Source organism: Balaenoptera acutorostrata, chromosome 12, assembly GCF_949987535.1.
Source record: "Balaenoptera acutorostrata chromosome 12, mBalAcu1.1, whole genome shotgun sequence".
NCBI classification, from domain to species: Eukaryota; Metazoa; Chordata; class Mammalia; order Artiodactyla; family Balaenopteridae; genus Balaenoptera; species Balaenoptera acutorostrata.
Window position 1 is genome coordinate 36,950,636 of NC_080075.1, and position 13,183 is coordinate 36,963,818.

Below are 13,183 nucleotides of genomic sequence, written 5' to 3' on the forward strand. Positions count from 1 at the left end.
GAGAAAATCAAGGCACAGAGGAATATAACACCTTGTCCAATGGTGCACAGCTGCTAAATAGGGGAGCCAAATTCAAACCCAGGTAGTGGGACAGTAATGTCCCCTGCACGTGTCACTGCTCTGCCAGGCCGGCTGATGATCATGGCAGGTGAGAAGGGAGAGAGCAAAGACAGGTAGAGCCTTGAGCTTGAACTACAGAGCGGAGTGGACGGTGCTCCCAGAGAACACTACGTGGATCACAGAGAAGAAGCAGGTTGGGTGAGGAATCGATCAATTCCGTCTCAGACATGAGTGCAGGAGGTCTGTGAGAGCCAGGTCGTGACACCAGAGGGCTATTGAAAATGCCAGAACGAAGCTTCAGGAGAGGTGTGGGCAGAGAAAGTCAAGCCAGACATGGAATACCCTGCTAAATAGACTCTGTTCCACCCAAGACCCACATCCTGAAGACGCAGAACCTGAGGCCCTGAGAGGCAGTTCAGAAGAGAGAGCTCTAGAACCAGACTCATGTTCAAATGCTAAGCTTAAATGTACGTTCTGGGAGACGTTTCTTCACTTTTCCAACCAGAGTTTTTCATTCATTAATGGAGACTATAACACTTCATTTGTCACATTGTTGTAAGGATTAAAATTAATATGCATATAAAGCACCTGGCACATTGCTTTCCAAAAGTAAGTGCTGAGTAAATGGTGATCATTATTATTATCATTTCTATTTGTCGAAGGTGAGGCTAGAACGTAGAAAACGGTCTGGGCAGCCAGCCCCGTTACTCTCTTGGCAGTTTTTCCCATAAAATTCTCTTACCTACATGGAATTGTCACTAATATCTCAACCCAAGAAAAGAAGGTCCTTTTGAGGAATATGAGTTCTCTATTCGCCAAAAGAATAACCTAGAGAAATGAGATAAAAACTGGACATATGTACATGATAAAATATAAAACGTGGATTGAAAACAAAGCAAGTGCCACATTTCCTAGATTCTTAAGTGACTGAGGCAAATTCATGGGGTGGCCCATGGCCTCTAAAGCAGAGTCAGGGCATATGAATGGTAGAAAGTATGCTTTCAGCCATGGTCACCTGGCTCAAGATTTTCCATTGCGACAATATCTATGTCCACAAGGGACACATCTCCCAAGAAGGGTGATATTTCAGGAGTCACAGAAGATTTTGAGATCTGAAAACCCAGCAGAAAAGACTTGAACTTGGAAATCAAGTAGAAGCTTTAAAGACGGAAGGCTGTGTAAGCATTTATGTATCACTTTGTCATTCCCAGCTCCTTCAGCCGTGTTTTATTTTGGGATTCAGTGTGGTGACTAACAACACGGTTATTTAGGCAAAGACCTCAGGTTTGAAAAATTCCAGAAGAATAGAATGTCTAGGAAAAGGACTCTAATTCACATTACACACACACACACACACACAAAGTTCAAAACACAAGCCAATACACTTAAGAAGGAAAACGGACATTGGAAATAAATGAAATTTATTGGTTAATTTGATTGCCTCTAAGATAATATGTTCAGTAAGGATGTGAGTGTAAGCAATGTGGAAAAAGTAAAAAATTGAAAAAAAAAAAAAAAAAAAAAGGAAGAGGAAGCAGTGCCAACCTCATCCTTTAGAAATAAGGAGAGATGTTTCGAGATAAAAATCTTTTTCCCTCCCCACTAAAGATTCCTGGCCTTTTCACTTCTCTTTTCTGAACATTGCTGCAGAGCGTCAGATTCTGCTGGTTCTGTCTCCTTCCATGTTCCCGCCCCAACCCGTGCTTATCTGAATATATAAGCCTGCCCTTTGCTCAGATTTATGGGTCGAGCCAGAGCTGTGTGTATTTACAGTGTTCTGACCTGAAGACCCCAGGCCGAAGGAGAAGAGAAGGAAACTGAGCCCATTCCATAAACAGAGACAGATATGAGGGGGAGGTAGAAGGCCTTGCTAGCACTTAACATTTTTAACTATTTGGCCAAGCTTAAGAATTAGTGATTAGATTAGAGCAAAAGAAAAACGAGAGGCAAGAGTGCAGACTTGGGGGGGGAGTAAACTGTGTATTTTTTCTCTAGTCACTTGGAGGGCCTAGGTTGCCGGATGGGAGTGGGGTTAAATTTAATGTGAAAGGTCCGAAAGAAAATTGGTAACTCGGATACAGAGGGAGCTCTGGGAAGGCAGAGGGTATACAAAGAGGAGGATATAAACAACATTTAATAAGTTGGAAAATTTCTCCAACCACAAGTTGAACGTCTTGTGTGAAGCAAGACTTCTTGCGTGTTTTAAACCGTAATGGGTTCTAGAAGAAAAATCTCCTGCTCCGTGCTTAAATGAGAACACATTGCCATAGATTACCAAAACCTGATCAATTTTGAGTTGAAATATTTTTCTCAGGGTCTGGTGGCCACTTGAAAGCAATTCCACTTTCAAACAGGGCTGCTTGGTAAAGGGACCACCCCTATGCAGAGCTCTGGTACACGCACCGGTTCAAATGGGAAAGAAAGAGCAGCTGAATCTTAAGCAGTGCTTGGCATCCAAAAACTGAACCCCTCTTCCCCAGGGCCTCATCTTCACCCATGAGCAAAATGTGAAAGCACAACTTCTGTTTGGGCTATCCTCAAATAATCTACTTGCTGGAAAAACTTGAATTCACGTGGAAAAACTGACCTGCTGACTGACTAAATTAGAAATAATCCGGCATCACAAGTAAAGGCTACAATATTCACTGGAGATCTCAAAAGCAAAGCAACTGGGACAACAGAGTAAGTGAATCATCCACAAATCAATTTACATTGCAACAGAGCAAAGAGCTGTGATGTATGAGGTTTAACCCGTGATTGGAGAATTTGTGAAATGCCATGGAGTTGTTTCTTTTTGCTCATCTTAATATAAAGCAACCTGGTTCCCATGATGTTCCCTGTTAAAGCATCTGCTAGAATGATATTGCTTGATTGGAATTTTTTTTGTTTTCTAAGGTATGTTCTGGGTACGGAAGAGTATCATTATTATTCTAAATGGGTTTCTGTGACTTGGATTGAATCATCACTAACGATTGCATGAGAACATGTGTGTGCTCAGCACTGTGTGTGGCACTTGAGAAATGTGAACTTGTTTATTAGTATCATATTATTATTAAAGTCATCAGTAGGAAATCAAAAGTAAAATTGATTCTACAACTGAACTTTGAAAAATGTATAATGCAAAAGTACGCTGAAATGCATTTTCTTTTCCATTTATATTTGGCATTTGCTGTTCAAAATTAAACATAAACTTCAAAGCTATGGAGCTAAAGAAGGCCTTTGAATTATTCCATCAGTGCAAACTGAGTACGCAGCAGTGAAAACTTGGGCTAAAGGTGCTGAATGGGAAACAGCTACCCTAACCAGATTGCATTTCTAAAGTCAAATGAAATGCATGATATTCCAGAAAACTAACTTCTTCTTGTTATCATTATTTAACTTTCCTCTAAAATAACAAAACTTCTGCTTCGTCAATAACGCATGCTCAAAACAGATGCAAGTGCACGATGAGGATTTCAGAGGAATTTGGGGACTATCACATCGCAGCTAAAACGCCTTCCTGTGTCATGTCTGTTGAGATCCATTTGCCGGTGAAATCATTTTGTTCTCTAATATGGTGTGGATCATAGCAACAGTTCAGATGTAACCATCTAGGAGCAGAGGCCTAGCTCAGTGTGCCAGAAAAAAAAAAAAAAAAACACGCACCACAAAGAGCATTGAGATGAATGGCTCTATTTTATGAGCCATAAAAGTTTTATTCATCTTGACACTGAAACAGGTTTAGGCAGTGAGTTGACACGCCTTAAATAAATAAGTGGAATTAATTCCCCAGCCCTTGAAACAATAGCAGCATGCACGTAGCACGGAGAAATGCCCCATTGTTTCCTGTGGCTGCCTGATATTGATATTATTTGTGTTTTTCTGTGCTGCTGCCTCAGGGGCCTGGTTGATCCACTTCAGATTCATCCCCTGTTTTATTAGAGGTTGAAAAAGGTTCAAGACCTGTTTGCACCACAGCTCCCACCGACAGCTAAGGAACCAGTTTGGCGTCTGGTTTGTCTGTTGTTTTACTGCTGACCTTCCAATCAACTTTAACCCCTGACCTCCGGAGGCATCTATCATGACAAGAGGCTGCTTAACACAAATGGTGCCCATTTATAGGGGAAGAGACTCAGAAGATTTCCTTTTTATGAAGAATTTAGTTTTTCACCCCTCTTTTCTCAGTCACCACAGGTGAAATCCCTCTTAGCAGCTGGCTTATGAAATAATGGGAAGGGAGGCCTTAATGAGCAGAAAGCACCCTCAGCTGGAGATAAATATATGCAAATGAGATGCACAAACAAAAGAGCCTGGACAGAGAAATATCTGCAATTCCAGCAAAATGCTGCCTGCAGCTCGAAGATGAACAGCTTTGATAAAATGGTAACAAAAAGCACCTTTTTATTCTCCCGCGTGTTTTACATTGCAATAGGCCATTGTCATTGCAAGCCAGTGGAGCATGCAGGGGTTTTCTGCACTGTTTCAGAAAACTGTTTAAACATTTGTTTTAAGGCATTCATGAAATATAATCAATGGACTGCTTCTGTGTTGTCGCTGTGATTTTTTTTTTTTTTTCCTGAATATGTTTTAGACGTGACTGTAGTTCTTTTACCTGTTGGTCTTTTCATAGTTTCATACTGCTGTCTCGCTGAGTTATTTCACGTTTTGGTGACTGTTTCTTCCACGGGCCAGGATGATTTTTTTCTTTTTAATTTCAATGAAAAGAGACGTCAAGTTAATAACTAATAAGAATCGGCTTTGAGGAAGGGTTGGGGCCATCACCGAGCGGCACCCAAACAACTAGTTTTAATGATGGCAATCAAGTGTGTAGAGCTAATTCAAAGACAGACACGTAACATGCTGATTTTAATAAGCGTTAAAAAGGCAATCTCTAACTTTTATAAGTCTCTTTTTAATTTAATCGTCCTTGGTTAGTTCGCTGCCAAAACAAACAAAACCATTAAAATACGTTTTCAATATGTATCTGCAGTGTTATTTGATGGTGTCTTAAATTGGCATTGTGTTGGGAAAATATTGATTTGATGAGCCTTAAAAATGGAAAAGCTAAAATCATTAACCTATTTGGGGGGGGAAAATTTTTTTTTTTCTCTAAAAAGGAATTAAGCCCCAACCCCAATCTCTTGCCGGAAGACAGGCTGGACCCAGGACAGAGAAATTGCTGCATTTGAGCATATGTATGATGTTTAGGTTAATAATCAAGGCAGTTAAGGTGAGAGATGAAACACTAGACGCTTCCCATGTGTCAAAATACCATCGCTCTAAAAGCTCAGCAATATTTGGTTCTTTCATTTATAATCCAGTCCTAGCATTCTGAGTAAAGATGTACGAGGATCTTTACATTTGCTTTACCTAAATTATTTCATCTTGGTAGCCTGGATTGGAGCGGAGACATTTCTTCTGAGCACTGTGTAGCTTTCACATTTTATGTGCATTTCATCAGGCAAATGTCAAATTTGCTAATAACAAGAAAATCTCCTCATTTTTAATCATGCCACTCCTGTTGCATGGGTAGGGGTGAGAGGGGGTGGGGAGCAGGGAGTGGAGGAGGGAATATAAAAGCACTGAGCAGTCTGACCAAAGAGCAGAGGGGAAAACGCTTCTTTGGGTTTTAAAATGACACAGGCTTGGTTATCTCCATGTCGGCATCAGTGCATCATTAAATTCAGAATTTCAGGAGTTAATAGAAACTTGGTTCTATTAGGGATGCTTTTGCCAGCCCAGGTTTGAAGCAGCATAATTATGCTCAACTGCTGTTGTTTGGAAAGGGCAAACAGCATCTTAGGCACAGAACAATGAAATTACAGCTGAGATTTAGGTTAGCAAAAGACGTCTTCTCTAGGCTTTTATGATTCATTATTTCCCATTAAATACAGTATTAGAAGTGTACACTAGATAGCTCATGGTTGCTGCTCTCGGAGCACATTATCTATATTACGCAGGTCTGGGGAGCAGAATTAGAAAACTTTGGGGGAATGAGCAATATGTGTTTGCTGATAGAAGTACCATATGGCTCATCTTCTTCAATTGCTTTCATTGCGACTCTGATGCTGGAGAAATTAAAGTTTTATTTGATGTGGCACAGCTTAATGAACTGTCTTCTGTTAGGAAAATTGAATATGTTTCCTGTTATTTGAGCACAGAGCCTCCATGGTTTGGCTGATGAGGGATGCATTATGTATTGTTTATTTAGCATTTGGAAAACAAAAGCAAGATATTGAAGGTAAAATTGATTACTGCTGGATTGCATTATATAATCAAGTTTTCTCCCTTTAAATTTCCCTTTACAATCCTTTGGTAATGTTTTAATATGAGATTGTTCCAGGTTTTTGTCTTTCCAAAGTACACAGAGCTTGGTTTTTTTATCGAGATACCTTTATTTGTAAACAAGCCACACGAAATGCTAAACCTAGTATTGCTACATTTATAAAGTTCGAAGAATGATATTTGGGAGAGATAAAAATAATTCAATTTGTGTGTCTCTAATGGCAAAACTTCCAAGTGAGCCCCCAATCGACTTTGAGAGAATCTAACATTTGCCAGCTGAAAGGGGAATGTCATTTTCTTTTGTTTGAAATAGACCACTTAAGAACACGCCTTACGAGAAGGAAGGAATTTTTGATATTAGGAAATACAAACCTCAAAATGTCAAATTTTAGATTTTTGAGTTAGTTGTCAGTGAATGAAAAGCTGGACTCAACCTGTGAATTAAAAAAAAAAAAAAAAATGAAGTGTATATTCCATGAATTTAATTTTTTACTGAATAAATATGTTTAAAGAAAACATATAACCAAAAATACACTTACATGATGAGAAAACTGGGATGTCATCCATGTGAATGTTCTCCACTCCCTGAAGAATCTGCAAAGAGATACATTGAGCATTTTGTTTAATTTCCCCCTTTTTGTTCTGGATCTGATCATGTTTTAGACATATAAAATGTGAATGATCTCTAAAGAGACTGAATGTAAGATCATCTAATCGCTGTGTTTCTTTCATTTTTCAGGGAGAAATATTCCTCGCATGGGCTGGTGACTCACACACACAGATCTGCAACAAGCAACTAGGATAAAAAATAGTTAAAATGAATCAACATTTATCTGGAATATACAGTCTTGACCTAAAAAAAAGTCATCTATCTTCCGTGTCCTGTGATGTTTTGAGGATTCTGGCAAATATGTCAGTTAAACAAACTTCTCTCATAATCTAAATACTGTCTGTTCAAGAGAGGCTTCCAATGTTTATAGCCCATAAGTAAAGGAAAAAAAAAAAAAAAAAAAAAGCCTGGTATTTAACCAAGAATAGTGCTCTTGAAAATGTCTCTGAACAAAGTGTTTAAGCAAAACTTTAGCCCCAGATATTTTCAATTCCTTATTCGTCTCCTGATTTTTTTTTTTCAATGAGGTATTTTGGTACACCATCATTTCACCCCTTGTCTTGAAATTAACGAATTCATTTCAAAAAATTAACGCCTGACTAGTGACCTGGTCATACAAACTTCCTTAAGAAACAGTTGAGAAGAAAACATCACATTTTTATGAACCCCGTCTCCTGCCAGCGGCCTCGGAGGAGGAGCACCGTTATGCATTATCAGCGTGGTGTAATTTGACTGTTGACAAAGTATCCGTGGCAGTGAGAATGAGCGCAGTTAGAAGTGTGGCGGATTGTAATCAAGAAGATGTTTAGCTGTGCAACACTGCATCTTGAGCAGATTTGAATCAACATTGCCTTAAGGGGACACACACACATACCAAAAGGAAAAAAAAATCCATTAATTTTTAGAGGGAAAATTAGAGTGGCACTTAATGAAGTGAAATTTGACATGCGTTAATTGCTCTGCAGCTCCCCTAATTAGAGATTTTCAAATTCTTTTACTGCTGTCACTATGATGGCTCATTGTGTTGCCGGACAAATAGTGAAATTGTAAATTCATTTGATCAGGAAGTTTTACGGAGGAAGATTGGACTGTATCCTCGAGCCCACGTCCAAACTGTGGACAGTTGGAGAGCAAAGAGGGGGTTCTCTCAGCTTTACCTTCAGCACAGATAAAAATAGGCTTATTAAAATAGTTTCGGTATGAGACTTAATGTAAAGGAAGCAGGTGCTGATGCGATGTCCTTAAACAGATGGAAATGTTCCTCTGGTACTCATGCCTCTGTTTCCGATGAAATATTTCAGGTGGAAAGAAAAAACTAGCGAGATGCTACATTATATACACATTCTCATATTTCTACTTAACGTTCTTCAGAAATTAGAGACAGGAGGATTTTGCAAGGCCGTGTCATGTTTTTCCCAGGTCTGAAGTCTAAGGCAAACAGTACTTTTGATCCCCTTCTTAATCTTAAAGTAATTATACTGCTGTTTGGCCCTCAACATGGCACCAAATATGATACCATAATAATTTTGGTTTCCCTTTTCCAACCCCTCTTGTCTAGCCCTTGAACCTCTCTTAATTCATTAACATATTGAATTTTTTCAATTTTCCATTTTCTTGCAGTAACAATATTATTCCGGGGCGAAAGCTTGATTGGAGCTAAATTACTTGTTACCTGCTGGCATTTATTTATATGGCATGGAATTATAAAGCTTTGCTATTGTCATGCCTTGGGCGAATTGTTTATGACACCAGTAATAGGAGTAATTGTTATTGTTGAAATTACCTGTCAGCTACCCATAGCAGTGGCCCTTGTCCCACTGACAAATAGTGACAAGAGAGAGGTATCCTCCATGCGTCCCCCTGATGGCTTCTCCTCTGATAATAAGAAGTGCAGGGCCTCTGATAATTTGCCTGTCACTGTTGAGTGCAGCTCAGAGAGAGTTGGCCAAATTGTTGTCATTCACTTTGACAAAGACAGCAAAATGCTCCCGTGCAAGAGGAGGATTATCAAAATAAATGAAATCGCTTACACCCCCTTTGTTTGTTTGGCTCAAGAATTGCCTGGCTTTGTATGAGGTTCTGAAATTAGGGTCCATTTCTTCTGGGTATCGTGCTGTTCATACTAAAATGAGGATCCCAGGCAAGAGAGGCATTTTATAAGACTCACTGTTTTGCAATTTACATAGGTTATGAAAAAAATTATATTCAGATATAAAGAGAGTCAATAAAATTGTAACAAGGAGTCTAAACATGTGGTTGAATACCTTAGTTGAAAGCATGTGTAAAATTCACACCTTTTTCTCTCCTGCCTTCCTTTTATCCCTCTTTTTTTCTTTTTTGACCCACGCAGGCATTCAAATTCAATAGGTGTTCAAAAGCACACATTTCCCGGTTGCAGTCAAGTTTTCTTTAAAAGTGTGGAAATCTGCATCTCTGACTCTTAAAGCCTTAAAAGATTACCCAGTCAAATTTAGGATTATTATTTCAAATGGCTGTTTCCTTTCCATAAATTATCTTTTATTTATATAATATCTTCATGTGTAAAGAGAGAAATGAAACGTAGTTCCAGGTATGCAGCATCAATTTTCACAGGCTAAGAGGAAGCAAAATGACTCTGTTATTGCTAGAGCTCAAATATAAATATTTGCATTTTAAAACCCCTTGGTTGCAGCCTGTGAACCTGTCATAGAAGAGAGAAGGGGTCAGGAGAGTGAGGGATGGTGTCCAGGGGTCTCCCCATCTGAAAGAAATGGGCTTTAAAGTAATCAAACCTCTGCTCTTGTAAAAGCCAAAATCATTCTCACCATTTCACCAAAGGCGTCATTTCACGCTAGGAAGATTCTTATTTTTAAGGGACCTGTGAGGTTACTGCTCGTAGGTCTTCTTGACAAATCCTTGCCGTTATGAGAAGTTGCAAAGAAAAGAAAAAAAAAATAACTAGGATAAATGTAAAATACTGGCTCCTTATAGGGTAGTAATCAGCTGTTTATTGGTCTCTACCAGACACGTAATGACCAAGCCCAGTGTTTAAGTGCCAGCAACATCGCCCTGGGCTCTTCCCTCCTAACACTGGCCATTATCTGATTAAAGAACCTCCAAAAAAGTCACTATTGCATAATTTTATGGGTCTTAACAGCGCAGGTTGGCTGGCAGGGAAACTACCTAGGAGGGTTGATAAAGCAATAGTGAAATGATTGTATTTATTCCACTTATACCTTGCTCTCTGAAAGGGTCTCTGAGTATCTCACACGCTGGTGGCGGCAGAAGACACCTAAAATTGGTTCAAATAGGAATTGTGTGAGAGGTAGGGGAGGCACCGGGGGGAGATAACAAAAGTAAAATTATCTCTTAAAGCTTTTCCTGAGCCCCACAATTTGAGGTAATTAACAACATCGTTACAGGCATCTAGACCTTGTCTTTGGTGTTTGGTATTTCAAGCAGGTAAGTTTCTAGCAGTGCTAAAATCATACATGCGATAATATGATGATGGGAATAAAGTGTTTCTAATTCTTAAAAATAGTGTAGTCTTCTAAACGCAACCACTCGCTGGTTAACGGTGTTGAATGTCCCTGATTAACAAGTGGAAGGCAGCGACATAATTAAGAGGTTATCTGTAGTCATAAAAATGCTCAAACCTGTCTTAGAATGTGATCCCTTTAACAGATAATTTTTAAGAATGTAGCATGTCCTCGCTTTCTCTGTCGAGAGACACGTTAGTGATCCCAGGAGGGAAAATAAACATACGTTTTTAAATGAAGATATTTTAAATGTACCCCATATTTCAGTGTGTGGCTGTAACCTGGTCTTTTTTATGTTCTTCCTATAAAACCTAAATTAAGCCTCTTAGGAGTGGTTTTGCTGTAGGTTTCATCTAAAAACACAATACATTTTAAATGATTCCAGTACTTGAGCGCACTTTAACATGTAATCACTAATGTGCATTCTCTCCCCGCCTCTTCCAAGCATTACCTCTTCTAAAGGGATGAGGCTTCTTTAAAATTTAGCTTCATTTGAAATAGAAACTTTTAACAAATAGTAATTGCTCCTGTAGCTCTATTGATGAAATTCCTAGCAGCAAATCTTTTCTCCTCTCTCTCTCTCTCTCTCTCTCTCTCTCTCTCCTGTAACATTTTGAAACACCCATCAGTGTCAAAGGAAACTGCACACATCTCCTTTGCTGCTCTAAATAAGGCTCAGCAATGTTAAGAAAAATGTCAGAAAAAGCTCAGTGGATTAAAGTAACATTCTGCACCATGTCACCGAGTATGGCAGGGCAGACTGGTCTGCATAATTCTGAAAGATATTTGGTGTAAAATGCTTCCTCTATAAACGAAATGAAATTTTATTTGGAAAGATTTAAGACTGTATTTGATCACCTACAACATTCAGTTCTTTTTCTAAATCTCATTATTCCTTAATATGCCTTTGGTGTGTATTTTTAAAATTAGAACAATAATACACTCTTTGTAGACTGTTTCTCCACCCGTGTGAAGCGTTAAAATACATTGTGGACTCGTCAATGCATTTTTCTTTTCTTTCTAAAATTCCTAGCATGTTCATTCAGTGAAAGTAGTAAAAACTCTGGCTCTTACACATGTAAATTCATTGAACTAATCAGTCCTTTTTCCCCCCTAAATAGAATTTGTATATGGCTTTGGAGATTTTCAGCACAGTTCATTTAGTGATATTAAAAAAAACATAAAGCATTTACATTTCATTCATGTATTGAAAATAAATGAATGGTTTGAGGATTTTAGTTTGTTTTATTCTATTTTTCTAAAGAATACTCAATTATTGAAAAAAACGAGTACAATGGTACTAAAACATCCCACAGTATCATAAGTATGTAATTAAAACTTAGCAGTTAAAAAAAGAAAACATCTTACAAATTCAATACTAGATACCAATAGACATGACAAGATTAGTTTCACAAAAACAAGGTAAATCTCCACTGATTTTAAACAAACTTTTTCAAAACAGGTTAAAAATGAATTTAGACAAATTTGTCTCTTAACCTTTAAAGATTTCCTGCCCGTTTCTGTATGTCCTTTATTACATTAATTTTTTATTTAAATTACACCATTAACTGGATATGAATTTATCAAGAATACATGTATTGATTTATAAAACAGTACCATTAATTATTATAATAGCTAGATGTAGCTGATATTACAAAGCCATTTAAAGGTTTTTAATATAACTCGGACATACATAGATAGATAGGCATTATGGACAAGACTACAATTCAAACTGGCTACCAGCAGTTAATGAAATCCTTGATTTATATTCTAGTTTAGAGATTGATTATATTGTTGCTTTGTAAAACTATTTATATTATGCCATTTTTCAAAGGATGTCTCAATAAAAAAGCTAAATAAAATATTCAGTCAATTCCCAAAGCAGATTTTGTTTTCTATATTTTAAATGCTAGTGAAAATAATTGATTGTGTGTGTTCCAAGCTTTGTCATTTCCATTCCAGAGGTGGCTTTCCTGATGGGAGACTCGTTTGCAATGCACACTTTCACACACTCTTGGATCCTTGCAGAAACAAACCCCTTCTCTTTATTTCATTAGCCGCCCCCCTCAAACAACAAACCCATGTATATTTCACAAAACCCATGCATCAGGACACATAAGTCTTTTTTGGCATCTTTTATGTTATGCATTTTTTTTTTCTTAAGGTTGTGGAAAACTGGGACTTACCCCAAAGCCGCAAAACAGGCAATCACGAAGGAGTATTTGGGTAAGAATGCAATCTGAAGAGAGAAAAAAAAAAAAAAAAAAAATGAGGAAGACTATAAGCAAATAACAGTTACACTTTCAAATTGCTTTTCAAATGTTAATTAGCCAACGAATAGGTTGAAAGTTAAATTCTTTTCACATTGTGCTTGGTTTGGGTCTCCTAGTCTCTTTATTTATATCACTTTTCCTTGCCTGGCAACATATGTTACCGATTTATTATAGTATTTTTACTGTTAGCAGACAAATCTAAAGGCTAGCTGAGAAGGCTAGCTTCATCTGATGACTTTAACAACAACTGCAGGGCATCCTTGAGGGTGAGCCAATAGGCTCTTTTGAAGCTATAATACTATTAACCATTTTGATGCTGAAATATTTCTTACCGCTAAAGTTGGTTCTGTCTTTGTAGGCACTCTGGGTTTTACATACACGAAAGGTAAATGTAAATGATTTGTTTTGCAAATATTTCAATAGCCTTCTAGGCACTTCCCTCCATGTGTCTTAAGTTC

General features: G+C 38.0%; 1 long non-coding RNA gene across 2 annotated transcripts; it reads right to left on the reverse strand.

Moving 5' to 3' along the window:
- Nucleotides 1-6,462: 6,462 nt before the first annotated feature.
- LOC103001877 (uncharacterized) lies at nucleotides 6,463-12,900 on the reverse strand. Of its 2 annotated transcripts, none has more exons than XR_451700.2 (3): nucleotides 12,639-12,900; nucleotides 6,864-6,918; nucleotides 6,463-6,758 (listed from the first exon to the last, which is right to left on the reverse strand). It is a non-coding gene; the product is annotated as an uncharacterized LOC103001877 (long non-coding RNA). The 2 variants fall into 2 exon arrangements; XR_009009952.1 differs by lacking the exon at nucleotides 12,639-12,900 and adding an exon at nucleotides 9,739-9,824.
- Between the last annotated feature and the right edge of the window lie 283 nt (nucleotides 12,901-13,183).